Below are 18,334 nucleotides of genomic sequence, written 5' to 3' on the forward strand. Positions count from 1 at the left end.
ATGAGCATAACTCATTAGCATATGCTGTGCCCCCCCCACCAGCCGAAAACAACCCGATGGAAGACAGGAGAGCCCTGGGCGAGTGAGGCCTGCTTGAGCTGGCTAGAGATCCAGCCGACCCACGCAGGCCTCGCTCACCTGGGGCTCTCCTGGCCCACCCCTCTCTACAGTCAAAAGGCCAGCAAGCCACCCGCTGCCCAAAATCACATAAGAAGTGGAGAAAGGGTGGGGTGGGCTTCTCCAGGGGTTAATGAGGACTGCTGGGGACGTGGCAAAGCTCTTGGTGGCTGGCTGGCTGGCTGCCCACTCTCCTCATCCAGGGATTATTATGCAGCTGCATCTACTATTCAGTGGACAAGGTTGGTGGGGAGGAGGCGGGGGAACCCTGAGAAAGGTTCAGGAGCTGTGCTCCTGTGAGTTCCTGCTGAATTCAAGACCTGCATGTATGTGAGTGTACAGATCTGTATCAATCAGGGATGACTGAAATGACCATCTGGCTTGCGTTTAACAAAACCTCTGCTGAACTTTGTATGAATGACTGAACATATGAAGCTGCTTTATACTGAATCAGACCCTCAGTCCATCAAAGTCAGTATTGTCTACTCAGACTGGCAGCCACTCTCCAGGGTCTCAAGCTGAGGTTTTTCACGCCTACTTGCCCTGGACCTTTTTTAGTTGGAGATGCCGGGGATTGAACCTGGGACCTTCTGCTTACCAAGCAGATTCTTTACCACTGAGCCACCGTCGGTCCCTGTGTCTCTCCAGGGCCTCAAGCTGAGGTTTTTCACGCCTACTTGCCTGGATCCTTTTTAGTTGGAGATGCCAGGGATTGAACCTGGGACCTTCTGCTTACCAAGCAGATGCTCTTGGTAAGCAGATGCTGGGGATCAGATTCCTTCTGATCACAACTTCCATGTGGTCATGATGTGGCCTTTTGGTGTAGTGGTGAAGTGTGCAGACTTTTATCTGGGAGAACCGGGTTTGATTCCCCACTCCTCCACTTGCAGCTGCTGGAATGGCCTTGGGTCAGCCATAGCTCTGGCAGAGGTCATCCTTGAAAGGGCAGCTGCTGTGAGAGCCCTCTCAGCCCCACCCATCTCACAGGGTGTCTGTTGTGGGGGGAGAAGATATAGGAGATTGTGAGCCGCTCTGAGATATAAATCCAATATCATCTTCTTCATCATCTGATAGATGTGAGAAGTTCAGGGGTCATTTTGTAGAAAAAGCCTTAGCACAGCTCATTTGCATATGCCACACACCCTTAGCATCACCAGAAGGTGTACTAAATTAGAAGCGGATAAAAGGAAGTCCTTCTTCACCCAAAGGGTGATTCACACGTGGAATTCACTGCCACAGGAGGTGGTGGCGGCTGCAGGCATAGCCAGCTTCAAGAGGGGACTGGATAAAAATATGGAGCAGATGTCCATCAGTGGCTATTAGCCACTGTGTGTGTGTGTGTGTATATATATATATAATGTTTTTGACCACTGTGTGACTCAGAGTGTTGGACTGGATGGGCCATTGGCCTGATCCAACATGGCTTCTCTTCTGTTCTTAGAACAGCTCAGCATCTACCTTAACATGCTTCTTGAATTGGAATTGTCATAATACAACCTTACTTGAGAGCCAGTTTGGTGTAGTGGTTAAGTGTGTGGACTCTTATCTGGGAGAACCGGGTTTGATTCCCCACTCCTCCACTTGCACCTGCTGGAATGGCCTTGGGTCAGCCATAGCTCTGGCAGAGGTTGTCCTTGAAAGGGCAGCTGCTGTGAGAGCCCTCTCCAGCCCCACCCACCTCACAGGGTGTCTGTTGTGGGGGAGGAAGGTAAAGGAGATTGTGAGCCGCTCTGAGACTCTTCGGAGTGGAGGGCGGGATATAAATCCAATATCTTCTTCATCTTCTTCTTCTTCTTACTTTCATCATACTTTTAAAATTACTTTCTCCTGCATGGCCACAGTGGCATAATGAAGGTTTCCATCTGTCTGCTTGATATGCTTTGGATATTTTCCCATTTTTGGTGAGTCAAAATATTTTAAAGTTTTTAAAACCTTTTAACAAAATTCTCACGGGGGGGGGGGGTTGAACAATGGAGCCCAGGAGCAAGATTTTTTTTTGGGGGGGAGTAAGCAAGAGTACATAGCCTCATGGTGCAGAGTGGTAAAGCTGCAGTACTGCAGTCCAAACTCGTCGCTCATGACCTGAGTTCGATCCTGGCGGAAACCGGGTTCAGGTAACCGGCTCAAGCTTGACTCAGCCTTCCATCCTTCCGAGGCCGGTCAAATGAGGACCCAGCTTACCGGGGGAAAGTATAGATGACTGGGGAAGGCAACGGCAGCCCACCCCCTAAAAGTTCTGCCGTGAAAACGTAGTGATATGACACCACCCCGGAGTCAGAAACAACTGGTGTTTACACAGGGGACTTACCTTTACCTTTAAGAAAGAGTACATTAACATTTAGAGGTTCTGGAGTTCTGCTCCTGTGAACTCCTGCCCAAAATAAGGCCTGGAGACGTTGTCCAAACAATTTGCCCCAAAGAAAAGACCTGAATTTTGCTAACCATAAAAGGCAGTCCTACCTTCTGAGACTAGGTAGATGACAAGTCGCAGAAGGTCCTTCTTGGTTGCGGCCCCCAAACTCTGGAACTGACTCCCTTGGTAGATTCTCCTGCCTCTCTCTGTTGCCTCAGCATTCCCACAGTGATGATCCCACCTCCCCCCCCCTTTTTTTTTACTTGTGTGAAACTTGGATTTTAACTTGTTTTAATGACGTATTTGGGTGTTGGTTTTAATGGCTTTTAAGGGGCTATTTGAATGTGTGTGTTTTAATTTGTTGGCTGCCTTGGGGGACTCTATGATGGGGCAGAAAGGAGGGTTACACACTTGCAAGTAACAAAAAAAAAAAATGGATGAAGTATAACAAGTTTTGGGGTAAAAAGTGGGATTTTTTTTTTATGGCAGTGGAAAGTAGGTTTTCTTTTTAAAAAATCTCAATTTCCTTCACACTTGACTTGCTCTTTAGATTGCTCTGAGATCTACAAAACAAGCCAAGTGTGAACACAGTTGATTGAACCATCACGAAATTAACATAAGCAGTGCCTTGCCCATTGAACTGTATGGTCCCCCTCCCCCCACCCCACACACCCCTGTTGTGTTTTTCCAGTTCCTGAGAAATTCAGGAGAAAGTTCAGCTCAGATTTCCATCTGAATGCAGCTACAGATGGGAAGTACATAAGAGCCCTGCTGGATCAGACCAGTGGTCCATCTAGCCCAGCATCCTGTCCCATACAGTGGCCAAAAAGTTAAGCCCCGTGGCACAGAGTGTTGAAGCTGCAGTACTGCAGTCCAAGCTCTGCTCATGACCTGAGCTTGATCCTGGTGGAAGCTGGTTCAGGTAGCTGGCTCAAGGTTGACTCAGCCTTCCATCCTTCCAAGGTCGGTAAAATGAGTCCCCAGCTTGCTGGGGGGAAAGTGTAGAAGACTGGGGAAGGCAATGGCAAACCACGCAAGACAGCGTGCGATTGCAATAAAAAAGGCCAACGCCATGCTGGGAATTATTAGGAAGGGAATTGAAAACAAATCAGCCAGTATCAAAATGCCCCTGTGTAAATCGATGGTGCGGTCTCATTTGGAGTACTGTGTGCAATTCTGGTCACCGCACCTCAAAAAGGATATTATAGCATTGGAAAAGGTGCAGAAAGGGGCAACTAGAATGATTACAGGTTTGGAACACTTTCCCTATGAAGAAAGGTTAAAACGCTTGGGGCTCTTTAGCTTGGAGAAACGTCGACTGCGGGGTGACGTGATAGAGGTTTACAAGATTATGCATGGGATGGAGAAAGTAGAGAAAGAAGTCCTTTTCTCCCTTTCTCACAATAAAAGAACTCGTGGGCATTCAATGAAATTGCTGAGCAGTCAGGTTAGAACATATAAAAGGAAGTACTTCTTCACCCAAAGGGTGATTAACATGTGGAATTCACTGCCACAGGAGGTGGTGGCGGCTGCAAGCATAGCCAGCTTCAAGAGGGGATTGGATAAAAATATGGAGCAGAGGTCCATCGGTGGCTATTAGCCATTCTGTGTGTGTGTGTTTGTGTGTATTTTGGCCACTGTGTGATACAGAGTGTTGGACTGGATGTGCCATTGGCCTGATCCAACATGGCTTCTCTTATGTGACACAGAGTGTTGCACTGGATGGGCCATTGGCCTGATCCAACATCCAACAAACATGGGAGGAGTTCCCACGTTTTGGTGCCATGACTGAAAAGGCCCTTTCTTGGGATTGCAGGCCATCTAACTTCAGATGGTGGGGGGGGGGGGCAACTGAAGCAGAACATCTGAACTAGGTGACCATAGCATATGAATAGATACAGTGTTTTCTATGTAGCAGGAACTCCTTTTCCTATGAGGCTACACACCCCTCCTGTAGCCAATTTTTTTTATTTATTTATTTATTCGGGATTTGTATCCCGCCCTTCCCAGGAGTGGCTCAGGGCGGCTTCCAACAATAACAATTTAACAATTTAAATATAAACAATTAAATACTTCACATTTAAACATTAAAACCAATACATTTCAATTCATAAAAACAATGCAGCTTAAAACCAATAAAACCAATCCTCCAAGAGCTTTCAGGGCTCTTAGTACAGGGCCTACTGTAAGCTCCAGGAGGATTGGCTACATCAGGAGGGTGTGGTCTAATATGCAAAGGTGGTCCTGCTAGAATTCCTTACAGGGCTCTTTGTACAGGGCCTACTGTAAGCTCCAGGAGGATTGGCTGCTTCAGGGGTGTGTGGCCTAATATGCAAAGGAGTTCCTGCTACAAAAAAAAGCCCTGTGTAGGTACATATGGGAGGAGGCAGTTCTTAATGTATGTTAGTCGCTGGCCATAGATTATGGTTGCCAAGTCCAATTCAAGAAATATCTGGGGGTGCAGCCAGGAGACTTTGGGGGTGGAGCCAGGAGCGAGGGTGCAGCAAGCATAATTGAACTCCAAGGGCGTTCTGGCCATCACATTTAAAGGGATCACACACCTTTTTAATGCCTTCCTTCCATATGAAATAATGAAGGATAGGGGCACCTTCTTTTGGGGCTCATAGAATTGGACTCCCTGGTTCAATTTTTTTTTAAAAAACCTCTCCTCTTTTGGGGAGATGCTGGATGCTATGCTGAAAATGTGGTGCCTTTATCTCAAAAAACAGCACCCCCCCCCCAGAGCCTCAGATACCCGTGGATCAATTCTCCATTATTTCCTATAGGAATAAGTCTTCACAGGGAATCATGGAGTTCCCAGTAGCTATTTCTATCCCCTCCCCCTGCTTTCTGATGACCCTGAAGTGGGGGGAGGGCCTCCAATCTGGGGGATCTCCTGCCCCCACCTGGGGATTGGCAAGCCTACCATAGGTAGCTGGAAAGGCTCCTAAAAGCCTGGGGAACCCTGCTCAAAGCAGCCTTAGTAGCAGGAGTCGTTTGGTAGAAAAAAAGGTGGCGCAGCTCATCCAGGGATTGTTATGCAGCTGCACCTACTATTCAGTGGACAAGGTGGGAAGGAGGAGGTGGAGCTGTCAGGAAGGTTCAGGAGCTGTGCTCCTGTGAGCTCCCGCTGAGTCCGAGGCCTGGTTAGTAGCATCCGTTTCACTCCAGTTTGGTGTAGTGGTTAAGTGCGCAGACTCTTATCTGGGAGAACCGGCTTGGATTCCCCACTCTTCCACTTGCACTTGCTGGAATGGCCTTGCGTCAGCCATAGCTCTCTTATCTGGGAGAACCGGGTTGGATTCCCCACTCCTCCACTTGCACCTGCTGGAATGGCCTTGGGTCAGCCAGAGCTCTCTTATCTGGGAGAACCGGGTTGGATTCCCCACTCCTCCACTTGCACCTGCTGGAATGGCCTTGGGTCAGCCAGAGCTCTCTTATCTGGGAGAACCGGGTTGGATTCCCCACTCCTCCACTTGCACCTGCTGGAATGGCCTTGGGTCAGCCAGAGCTCTCTTATCTGGGAGAACCAGGTTGGATTCCCCACTCCTCCACTTGCAGCTGCTGAAATGGCCTTGGGTCAGCCATAGCTCTCTTATCTGGGAGAACCAGGTTGGATTCCCCACTCCTCCACTTGCTCCTGCTGGAATGGCCTTGGGTCAGCCATAGCTCTCTTATCTGGGAGAACCGGGTTTGATTCCCCACTCCTCCACTTGCACCTGCTAGCATGGCCTTGGGTCAGCCATAGCTCTGGCAGAGGTTGTCCTTGAAAGGGCAGCTGCTGTGAGAGCTCTCTCAGCCCCACCCACCTCACAGGGTGTCTGTTGTGGGAGAGGAAGGTAAAGGAGATTGTAAGCCACTCTGAGTCTCTGATACAGGGAGAAGGGTGGGATATAAATCTATAATTCTTCTCCTTCCAGCTTTCACAGGCAAGATCCTGGTTTCATTTTCTTGACAGCCGACTTCTGAAAAGGCAGAGTCTCTGATACAGGGAGAAGGGTGGGATATAAATCTATAATTCTTCTCCTTCCAGTTTTCACAGGAAAGATCCTGGTGTCATTTTCTCGATAGCCGACTTCTGAAAAGGCAGAGCAAACAGTGGCAACACAGTATGAACAGGAATCTAAAAAGCAACTGCGTCGGAAATGCAAAACTTATAACAGATTTACAAAAGTCTCTATTACATTGTGCAAAAGCATCCGGAATTCATGATAATAAATCACAGAACAAGCATAAAGCCCCAAACAAAAGAATACAGTTCCAAAGGATGACTCCAGAATTTTTTTTTTTTGCAAAAAGTCTGTAAGGAGTACTACTACTCAAGAGTAAATTCCAAATGGAGCCCTTCCACGGATGTCGGCTTCCGAAGGAAAAATTCTTGCCTCCGTGCAATCACCGGCTTAAATTGCGTTCCGCCGCGTCGCAGCTTCTTCACAAGCCAAAGTCCTCAGACCAGCTTCTCCCCGACACCCATATTACATATTTTTTTCTTATTTTGAAGCCGTCAATTAAAATATGTAATATGGGCATTATGGGATTCATTATCATGAATTTTGGATGCTTTTGCACAATATAATAGAGACTTTTGTAAATTTGTTACACGTTTTTTATTTCTGACACAGTTGCTTTTTAGATTCCTCGACTTCTGAAAAGAGGCTTGGTGGGGCAAGGCGGTTCCACTTTGGGCGGAAGGTTATCCTTTGAAATAGAAAGCCCAACTTTGCAATTCCCCGCTCGATCCTTTGCAACTCTGGCTTAGACACTTGATAAGAACATAAGAGAAGCCATGTTGGATCAGGCCAATGGCCCATCCAGTCCAACACTCTGTGTCACAGAAGAACATAAGAGAAGCCATGTTGGATCAGGCCAGTGGCCCATCCAGTCCAACACTCTGTGTCACATAAGAACATAAGAGAAGCCATGTTAGATCAGGCCAATGGCCCATCCAGTCCAACACTCTGTGTCACACAGTGGCCAAAAAAACCCCAAGTGCCATCAGGAGGTCCACCAGTGGGGCTAGAAGCCCTCCCACTGGGCTCCCCCCAAGCACCAAGAATACACAGCATCACTGCCCCAGACAGAGTTCCATCAATATACTGTGGCTAATAGCCACTGATGGACCTCTGCTCCAGATGCTTATCCAGTCCCCTCTAGAAGCTGGCAATGCTTGTAGCCGCCACCACCTCCTGCGGCAGTGAATTCCACGTGTCAATCAACCTTTGGGTGAAGAAGGACTTCCTTTTATTCGTTCTAACCCAACTGCTCAGCAATTTCATTGAATGTCCACGAGTTCTCCTATCGTGAGAGAGGGAGAAAAGTACTTTTCCTTATATCCTTTTCGTCCCCTGCCCCTGCCGCCCGCGCCCCCCTCCACGCATGCCACCCCCTAACACTCCAACGCATTATAGCAGGAACTAATTTGGTCCAGACTATTATTAGATCATGAGATCAGGGCCACACAGAGGTCGTAAAATGTTTCATTCTCTCCAAACGGCCATTGCGCCACTATCAGGTGCTATAACGTGAGGTTTGCTTATTGTGCATATTGCTGAGTGTTGCAAATTGCCCATTACCAGGCTTAAACACCTGGCATTTACATTCATTATAACCCCGATGCCCCCCCCCTTTATGGCCTCCCCGGAGGGCCTTCCAATTGGTCAGAAGCGCAAATGAATGTTTTATGGTTACGATGAATGAAGGTGGGGGGAGGGGGCTCAACAGAAATAGGGGAGAGGGCAGATGGACTTGCCCAACACGTTGGAGTTTGCATCCATCTCCAGCTCGGGAGTAACTGAGGTTGCCCGGGTGGGACTTAAGTTGCCCTGGTTTCCTGAATGCCAAGGCCAAGAGCGCCTTCCCTTGGGGATGCGGAGATCGTTCGAGAGAGGAAATGCATCGTGTTTAAGAATGAACCACTGTGTAGACCATTACCTCTAACAGCTACTTTGGCGACTGAGTGGAGAGCAACTTGCGTAGCCCGCCCAGATGGTCTCCTGTCCAGGTAATTGGTCACCATGCCCGTTTCTGTTGCCGTCTTAATTAATTTTGACCTGAGATACGTGATCATGGGATCAATCAGCGGAGCTGATACTTCTGATTCCACCATCGGGTGTCTTGGGACAGAATTAATGAGGGGGTGTGCTGCGAAAGGAACTCCGTTTAATATCGCAATGCAATAGCAGGCACGGTTGCTGACGTGCATCTTTGTCTGGCGTAACTTGCAGCCAACTTCTGGACGGAGAGAGTCAAGTGCTCGACAGAGTAATAGAATCGAAGAGTCGGAAGGGACATTACAGGCCCTCTAGTCCCACCGCCTGCTCAATGCGGGATCAACCTAAATCGGGGGTGTCAAGCATGCAGCCCAGGGGCCAAATCAAACCCCCGGAGGGCTCCTATCAGGCCCCCGAGCAACTGACTGCCGTCTGCTTCCTTCGCCTTCTCTCTGGCTTCCTTCTGCATCGCAGCTCGCTTTGCCAGGCTTGCTCAATCGCACAGGAGCTCCGGTGCAGCCTCTATTTTCTCCATTGGCTGAGGCTCCTCCCTTGGAGGAAGGGTGGAGGAACAGCTTGCTTTGCCAGGCTCTCTCGATCGCACAGCAGAGCTACTGAGCCAAGGCCCTCTTCGGTTCCACTGACTGGGGCTCCTCCCCCTCCTGGTCCCCATATTTTGTAACATGGGTACTTTGTAAGAAGATATTTTGGGAGCGAATATTCCTTATGAATCTATCCGTAAAGCTGAAACAGAACTTCCCTGAAATGCTAAAACTACCAAAGAGAGGGGGTTTTGCAATTCCGGAAGACATTAAAAATAATGGAATGCTGAAATATACTTACCCTTTAAGAACCTGAAATGGGTTGTGTATAACTTAATGGGTAGCACATCAATGCGTACTGCTTGACACATATATTCATTAGGAAGACACCGATGGGCTTGATTCTGACGCAAGTGCAGAGGCTTTTTTCAGAGGAGACCTTTGAAGGGAGGCGTCAAAGAAGGGCTGCCAAGTCCAATTCAAGAAATATCTGGTGACTTTGGGGGTGGAGCCAGGAGACTTTGGGGGGTGGAGCCAGGAGACATGGGGGTGGAGCCAGGAGAAAGGTTGTAACAAGCAGACTTGAACTCCAAAGGGAGTTCTGGCCGTCACATCGAAAGGGACCGCACACCTTTTCAATGCCTTCTCTCCACTGGAAATAATGAAGGACAGAGGCGCCTTCTTTTGGAGCTCATAGAATTGGACCCCACGGTCCAATCGTTTTGAAACTTGGAGGGTGTTTTGAGGAGAGGCACTGACAGCTATGCTGCAAATTTGGTGCCTCTACCTAACCCCCCCCCCAAAAAAAAACAGCCCCCACAGAGCCCCAGATACCTGCAGATCAATTCTCCGTTATTCCCTATGGTAATTGGTCTCCATAGGGAATAATGAGTGCCCAGCAGACATTTCCCTCCCCCTCTCCCCGCTTTCTGATGACCCTGAAGCGGGGGGAGGGCCTCCAAACCAGGGGATCCCCTGCCCCCACCTGGGGATTGAGCAACCAACAAAGAGTAATGTGGATACCGGAGCAGGAAATAAAGGTTTGCACGAACCTCCGCAAAAACCAGCCTCAACAGTAACGCCATTCAAACACTGCTCATAACACTTAGCAAATCTACCAACTTTCATTGGGTGAACCAAAAATGGTAAGAGAACAATACGGAACACAGACCCACAACCACAGTCACCGAGAAACAAATTAATGCCCAAATTATATCAACAGAAGAAGAAGATAATGGATTTATATCCCGCCCTCCACTCCGAAGAGTCTCAGAGCGGCTCACAATCTCCTTTCCCTTCCTCCCCCACAACAGACACCCTGTGAGGTAGATGAAGATATTGGATTTATATCCCGCCCTCCACTCCGAAGAGTCTCAGAGTGGCTCACAATCTCCTTTCCCTTCCTCCCCCACAACAGACACCCTGTGAGGTGGTTGGGGCTGAGAGGACTCTCCCAGCAGCTGCCCTTTCAAGGACAACCTCTGCCAGAGCTATGGCTGACCCAAGGCCATTCCAGCAGGTGCAAGTGGAGGAGTGGGGAATCAAACCCGGTTCTCCCAGATAAGAGTCCGCACACTTAACCAGGACACCAAACTGGCTCTCCAAATAGCTGGGTGCAGGTGAAAATTCAAATGGTGGAGTCTTTCGCACGGAGTGCTGCTGCTAAAAAGTTCAAGTCGTTCTTCACGAAGTCTTCCACGGAGATCCACGCTCCGCAAATTTTATCTTCTGTACAGGAAAACACAGGAAGTAAAGCGTGATGCGGTGGTATGCAGCCCACGTTTCGCTATCGCTTCGACGAGCTTTCGGAGAGAAATATCGAATCCAATTTCAATGCTGTCGCTTGCGCCAACGTCCATTTGGTATGGTTAATTTCCGGAAAGCCTCTACCATTTGAATCTTCACCTGCACCCAGCTGTTGATATAATTTGGGCATTAATTTGTTTCTCGGTGACTGTGGGTGTGGGCATATGTTCCTTATTGTTCCCTTACCATTTTTGGGTGACCCGACGAAAGTTTGTCGATTTACGAAGTGTTACGAGCAGCGTTTGAATTGCATTATTTTTGAGGCTGGTTCTCGCAGAGGTTCGTGGTAACCTTTATTTCCTGCCCCCGCCTGGGGATTGGTAACCCAAAGTCAAAGGGTGATGCCAGGAAACTGACCTTAAAAACGCTTGGGGCTCTTTAGCTTGGAGAAACGTCGACTGCGGGGTGACATGATAGAGGTTTACAAGATTATGCATGGGATGGAGAAGGTAGAGAAAGAAGTCCTTTTCTCCCTTTCTCACAATACAAGAACTCGTGGGCATTCGATGAAATTGCTGAGCAGTCGGGTTAGAACGGATAAAAGGAAGTACTTCTTCACCCAAAGGGTGATTAACATGTGGAATTCACTGCCACAGGAGGTGGTGGCGGCTACAGGCATAGCCAGCTTCAAGAGGGGGTTAGATAAAAATATGGAGCAGAGGTCCGTCAGTGGCTATTAGCCACAGTGTGTGTGTGTGTGTGTATATATATATAAAACTTATTGGCCACTGTGTGACACAGAGTGTTGGACTGGATGGGCTGTTGGCCTGATCCAACATGGCTTCTCTTATGTTCTTATGACCTGAACCTGTGTTTCAAAAGGGCATCTTTTCAATCCAACTCTGCTCTTTGGTGAAAGGAAATGTTTCATTAGATAGTGTTTCCCCCCCGCCCTTTACATTTCCTTTTTCCTTTTCCCATTTCCAGATGGGCCATGTGGGTGGGGTTGCCACCCATTTCCCTTCCCTCCCCCTGCTTCCTGATGACCCTGAAGCGAGGGGAGGCCCTCAAAACTGGGGGATCCCCTGCCCCCACCTGGGGATTGGCAACCCTACAAGTTTCTCTTCTGCTCAGCAAAAGGCATGAAAGAGTTGGATTCCGCCCTCCGTATGTCTTGTGGAACAAAACATGCCATTTTGCTCAAACACGAGGCTGACGTGTTTGGCGCTCTTTTTATTCTGCCAGAGTTCCAGAACCTCTAAATGTTATTGTGCTTTTTCTTAACCGCCCCCCCCCAAAAAAAACACTTGCTTCGGGGCTCCATTGTTCAAACCCCCTGTGAGAATTTTGCTGAACTCTTAAGGTTTGACAAAACTTTCTAATATTTTTCCTCATAAAAATGGGGACATAACCAAAACATATAAAGCAGACGATGGATATCTTCATCATGCCACTGTGGCCGCAGAGGAGAAAGTAATTTAAAAAGTATGGCGGGAGCAGCGTTCTCTCTAAGCTGAGTTAGTGTGAGCAAGCTCACAGTTTTCTTAGCTTCTGGCTCACACATTTTTGTCTCAGGAAAAATGACCTCAGAGCAAGCTAATTTATGTAGTATCTCAGAACTTTTGCTCCCAAAGTTAGAAGGGAGTATTGGATGGGAGGAAGGTTTTATCATGACAATTCTAATTCCAGAAGCATATTAAGGTAGCTGCTGAGTACCCCTTCCGATGATTGAGTACAATTGAGTACAATTGAGTACCCCTTCCGATGATGTCAGACGTGTGCGGCAGATGCAAAGGAGTCGAGTAAAGGAGTTGTGCTAATGAGCTCCAGCACCTCTTTTTTCTACTAAATGACCCCCCGCTCCTGAATGAAATTACAAAATATCAAATGAGACACAAGCCTCAGAACAACTTTGAGTCGTGATTGCACAAGCCATTAAAGGCCAGACAGTTTTTTGGGGGGCGAAGGGTGCCGTGCTCTGCGTTGTACATTGTGATTAAAGGATCTTCTATTACTTCTATAGCAATATGTAATAATTACTATAGTATATTACTTCATAAGGTCAGGTGACCTTAAATGAACTGCTTCTGTTAAAGCCTTGCCTTCCGCTATGTTCAAGAACAGGCTGTTAAGACTTCCTGAGGATCTCCCATCCCCAGCACATGCGTGAAGCGGCCTTATTTTGAATCATCCCATTAGTCCATCAAAAGGTGTGTCCACACTACGCTAGGTAATGGGTTTGGCAACTGGATTTCACTGTGTAAGAACTGCAAAAGTCCAGTTGCAAAAGCCATTCTTTAGCATAGTGTGAACGCACCCAAGGTCAGCATTGCAAGGGTATCAAACCTGTAGCCCGGGGGCTGAATCTGGCCCCCAGAGGGCTCCTATCAGGCCCCCAAGCAACTGGCTGTCATCTGCTTCCTTCTCCCTCTCTCTTGCTTGCTTCTGCATCACAGCTTGCTTTGCAAGGCTTGCTCAATCGCACAGGAGCTACCGAGGAAAACCTCTATTTTCCCCATTGACTGAGGCTCCTCCCTTGGACAGGAAGAGGGGAAAGCAGAGCTTGTTTTTCCAGGCTCTCTCAATCACACGGCAGAGCTACTCAGCCAAGCCTCTCTTCCTTCTATTGGCTGAGGGTCCCCTCCATCCACTGGGGAAGGAAGGAAAGAGCCAGAGTTTCCTTTGCCCAGTTCCCTGGATTCCATGGGAGAAATTTAAGGAAAGCACCTTTAAGACCAATGAGTCATAACATACTTTTTAAGCATGTTTTAAGTTTTAAAAAAAATAATAATGGTGTTTGTCTGTATCTTTTATAAAGTTTATATCTCTGCTATCTAATCTTAAATAAGTACATACATGGCCTGGCCATACATGGCCTGGCCCAACAAGGTCTCATTTATGTCAGATCCGGCCCTCATAACAAATGAGTTTTCAGATCTGGCCCTCATAACAAATGAGTTTGACACCCCTGCAGTATTGTCTACTCAGACTGGCAGCAGCTTTCCAGGATCTCAGGCTGAAATCTTCCACATCACTTACAGACTGGTCCTTTGAACTGGAGATGCCGGGGATTGAACCTGGGAACATCTGCATGTCAAGCAAATGCTCTAGTGATGAGCCACTGAGGCCTTTCCCATCACCACCTGCCTGTTCCTTTGAACTGGAGATGCTGGGGATTGAACCTGGGACCTTTTGCATGCCAAGCAGATGTTCTAGTGATGAGCCACTGAGGTCTATCCCATCATCTCCTGCCTGGCCCTTTGAACTGGAGATGCTGGGGATTGAATCTGGGACCTTTTGCATGCCAAGTAGATGCTCTAGTGATGAGCCACTGAGGTCTTTCCCATCATCTCCTGCCTGGCCCTTTTAACTGGAGATGCTGAGGATTGAACCCGGGACCTTCTGCAGATGCTCTAGTGATGAGTAATTGAGGTCTTTCCCATCACCCACTGCCTGTTCCTTCTAACTGGGGATGCTGAGGATTGAACCGGGGACCGTCTGCATGCCAAGCAGATGCTCTAGTGATGAACTGCTGAGGTCTTTCCCATCATCTCCTGCCTGGTCCTTCGAACTGGAGATGCCGGGGATTGAACCTGGGACCTTCTGCATGCAAAGCAGATGCTCTACCGCCGAGCCACAGCCCCTCCCCAGTCGCTGAGTGTATCGGAAAGGAATGATCAAGCCGGACTTGATAGATTGTGCGTTCACAGAGGGAAAACGGTCACTTTTACTACTTAACTAGATAGAAGGCAGAGCTGAGGAGGCAAGGGCATTCTGCTGGGAAAAGGACCTGAATAAACGGCTTTCTTTAGCAGGCATTACCACCAAAAGGGCCATTCTTCACAGGTTGACAGGGCTTGGAACGGCGAAGTCGTAAGCCAGGCATTAAAGGCCATTTGCTACCCTCAATCCTGGGAGTCTCTTGGCAGTGGGCGCTTTTCTCTTCATTTCCAAGTAGGTCCTTTCTGATGTCGAAATGACATCATCTCCCCTTGCCGGTATGACACCTTGCATGATGCCCTTTCTAAAAGAACGGTTTTGTTTTTATTCTCCGACTTTCTTCCCGGCAATGATTTGAGAGGGGCTTTTGGCGAGGGTGGGATCTATCGCGTATTAGACCACGCAGCCCTATTGTAGCCAACCCTCCGAGAGCTTACAAAAAAGAGCCTTGTAAGCTCTTGGAGGATTGGCTACCTCAGAGGTGTGTGGCCAAATATGCAAAGCAGCTCCTGCTAGAATTCCACCCCGGCTTTTGGCAATGAAGAAAAATGTGCTTTTTCACCACATTGATGAAATGGAACCTCCATGTTCAGTGCAGTTACCAAGGCGCTTTTTTGGGTAGCAGGAGTTCCTTTGCATATTAGGCCACACACCCCTGACGTAGCCAATCCTCCTGGAGCTTACAGGGCTCCTTTTTTGTAAGCTATTGGAGGATTGGCTACATCAGGGGGTGTGGCCTAATATGCAAAGAAGCTCCTGCTAGAATTCCACCCCTGCATAAAACTCTCCTCCAACACCACTCTGTGGAGTCTTCGATAGGTAGCGTGTCTCATTAGCGCATGTATGTGGCAGTCATCAAACTGAATCTAGAGGAATGAACCAGAGCCACATCCATCCCAGATCCCCAAATCTAAAACAAAGACTTGCATTGTGTAAAGAATAGAGAAGGAAATGTGGGAAGTCCTTTCGCCAATTCCGCTGCTCTTTGAATAAAGGGAGTGGGTTTCATTGTGGTGTCCGGGGCCAGCTTGGTGTAGTGGTTAAGTGCGCGGACTCTTGTCTGGGAGAACCGGGTTTGATTCCCCACTCCTCCACTTGCACCTCCTAGCATGACCTTGGGCCAGCCATAGCTCTGGCAGAGGTTGTCCTTGAAAGGGCAGCTGCTGTGAGAGCCCTCTCCAGCCCCACCCACCTCACAGGGTGTCTGTTATGGGGGAGGAAGGTAAAGGAGATTGTGAGCCACTCTGAGACTCTTTGGAGTGGAAGGCGGGATATAAATCCAATATGTTCTTCTTCTTCTTAAGTGTAACTTGTGAAGCAATGTAAAGGATGGTATTACACCCGTAGAAACAGAGCACATTTTCCTGAACCGACCTGTTACAATGTAAAAAAGGTAGTCCCCCTGTGCAAGCACCAGTCGTTTTTGACTCTGGGGTGACGTTGTTTCGCAACGTTTTCACGCAGACTTTTTAACGGGGTGGTTGGCCCTTGCCTTCCCCAGTCATCTCCACTTTCCCACCAGCAAGCTGGGGACTCATTTGACCGACCTCGGAAAGATGGAAGGCTGAGTCAACCTTGAGCCGGCTACCTGAAACCAGCTTCCACCGGGATGGAACTCAGGTCGTGAGCAGAGAGTTCGTGAGCAGGTCGTGAGCAGAGAGTTCCGACTGCAGTACGGCTCTGTGCCCCGGGGCTCTTGGATGACGATAAAGCCCTATTTATAAGGGAGGCTCTCTCCTCTTGGCGAAAAAACGACTAAAGAAACCCTCAAAGGATTTATTAAAAGATGTGTAGCCGGCTGTTCTTTCCAAAAGGTCCCCAGTGGTGCCTCCTGATTGAGAAGAAAAAAAATAATAATAACCTGCTGGGTTTTGGAAGGCAGCAGTGTTGGTGTACGGTAAAGGTAAAGTTAGATCCCTGTGCAAGCACTACGTCGTTACCAACTAGGGTCGCCAAGTAATAGCTGTGGACTTTGGGGGTGGAGCCAGGAGCAAAGTTGTGACGAGCACAATTGAATGCCGTACGCCTTTCAATTGGAAATCATAAAGGAAAGGGGCACCTTCTTTTGCAAGCTCGTAGAATTGGACCCCCGGGTCCGATACTTTTGAAACCCGGAGGGTCTTTTGAGGAGAGGCGCCAGATGCTATTCTGAAAATGTGGTGCCTCTACCTTAAAAAAAGGTGCCCCCCAGAGCTCTAGATACCCATGGATCAGTTCTCCATTATACCCTATGGTAATAGGTCTCTGTGGGGAATAAGGAAGTGCCCAGCAGACATTCCCCCCTTTCTGATGACCCTGAAGCAGGGGGAGGGCCTCCAAACCGGGGAATCCCCTGCCCCCACCTGGGGATGGGCAACCCTATTACCAACCCATGAGGTGACATCACATCAGGACATTCTCACAACAGACTTTTTACGGGGTAGTGTAAAAGACTGGGGGAGGCGATGGCAAACCACCGCGTAAAAAAGTCTGCCGTGAAAACGTTGTGAAAGCGATGTCACCCCAGAGTCAGAAATGACTGGTGCTTGCACAGGGGACCTTTCCTTTCCTTGCCACTGCCTTCCCCAGTCATGTACACTTTCCCCCCAGTAAGCTGGGTGCTCATTTTACCAACCTCAGAAGGAAGCAGTTGGGTTAGAACGGATAAAAGGAGGTACTTCTTAACCCAAAAGGTGATTAACTTGTGGAATTCACTGCCACAGGAGGTGGTAGCAGCTACAAGCATAGCCAACTTCAAGAGGAGGTTAGATAAAAATATGAAGCAGAGGTCCATCAGTGGCTATTAGCCACAGTGTGTGTGTATAATATATATATAATTTTTTGGCCACTGTGTGACACAGAGTGTTGGACTGGATGGGCCATTGGCCTGATCCAACATGGCTTCTCTTATGTTCTTATGTGACACAGAGTGTTGGACTGGAGGGGCCATTGGCCTGATCCAACACGGCTTCTCTTATGTTCTTACGTGACACAGAGTGTTGGACTGGATGGGCCATTGGCCTCATCCAACATGGCTTCTCTTATGTGACACAGAGTGTTGGACTGGAGGGGCCATTGGCCTGATCCAACAGGGCTTCTCTTATGTTCTTATGTGACACAGAGTGTTGGACTGGAGGGGCCATTGGCCTGATCCAACATGGCTTCTCTTCTGTTCCTATGTGATACAGAGTGTAGGACTGGAGGGGCCATTGGCCTGATCCAACATGGCTTCTCTTATGTTCTTACAATGGAAGGCTGAGTCAGCCCTGAGCCGGTTCCCTCAACCCAGCTTCCGCCGGGATCGAACTCAAGTCATGAGCAAAAAAATTGGACTACAGGACTGCTGCTTTACCACTATGTGCCACGGGGCTCCTTCTTGTCTACAGTAGAACAGCTAAATTAGAGTCCAGTGGTTATTTAGGGACCGCCAAAATTTATGGAGGTACAAGCTTTCGAGAGTCGGAGCCCCCTTTGCTAGACAAAGGAGCTTTGACGGTCAAGAGCTCCTACCCTGAAAATCTCGTTGGTCTCTGACAAAAAGTACCAGGCCAACGGAGCTTTGACTCTCGAGATCTTTGTTGACCTCTATTGATGCATCCACACGCACTAAATAACGCACTTTGCAACTGGATTTTTACTGTGTACGAATAGCAAAATCTAGGGGTTGTTTTGTAGAAAAAGAGGTGGTGGAGCTCTTTGGCGTAACTTATTAGCATATGCCACTCCCCACCAGCAACCCATCATGCAAGAAAGGAGAGCCCCGGGCAAGCGAGGCCTGCTTGGTCTGGCTAGAGATCCAGCCAACCCAAGCAGGCCTTGCTAGGCTGGGGCTCTCCTTGGTCGCCCCTCCCTCCACAGTCAAAAGACCAGAAAGCCACCAACCACCG

General features: G+C 48.5%; 1 protein-coding gene and 1 non-coding gene across 17 annotated transcripts in view; one reads left to right on the forward strand and one right to left on the reverse strand.

The window, feature by feature from the left end:
- Positions 1 to 18,334, forward strand: part of CELF4 (CUGBP Elav-like family member 4) — a 1,320,822-nt gene that overhangs the window by 378,453 nt on the left and 924,035 nt on the right. The window lies entirely within an intron of this gene.
- TRNAA-UGC (transfer RNA alanine (anticodon UGC)) lies at positions 14,321 to 14,392 on the reverse strand. Its single transcript has one exon. It is a non-coding gene; the product is annotated as a tRNA-Ala (tRNA).

This window comes from Heteronotia binoei, chromosome 4 (genome assembly GCF_032191835.1).
Source record: "Heteronotia binoei isolate CCM8104 ecotype False Entrance Well chromosome 4, APGP_CSIRO_Hbin_v1, whole genome shotgun sequence".
NCBI lineage: Eukaryota > Metazoa > Chordata > Lepidosauria > Squamata > Gekkonidae > Heteronotia > Heteronotia binoei.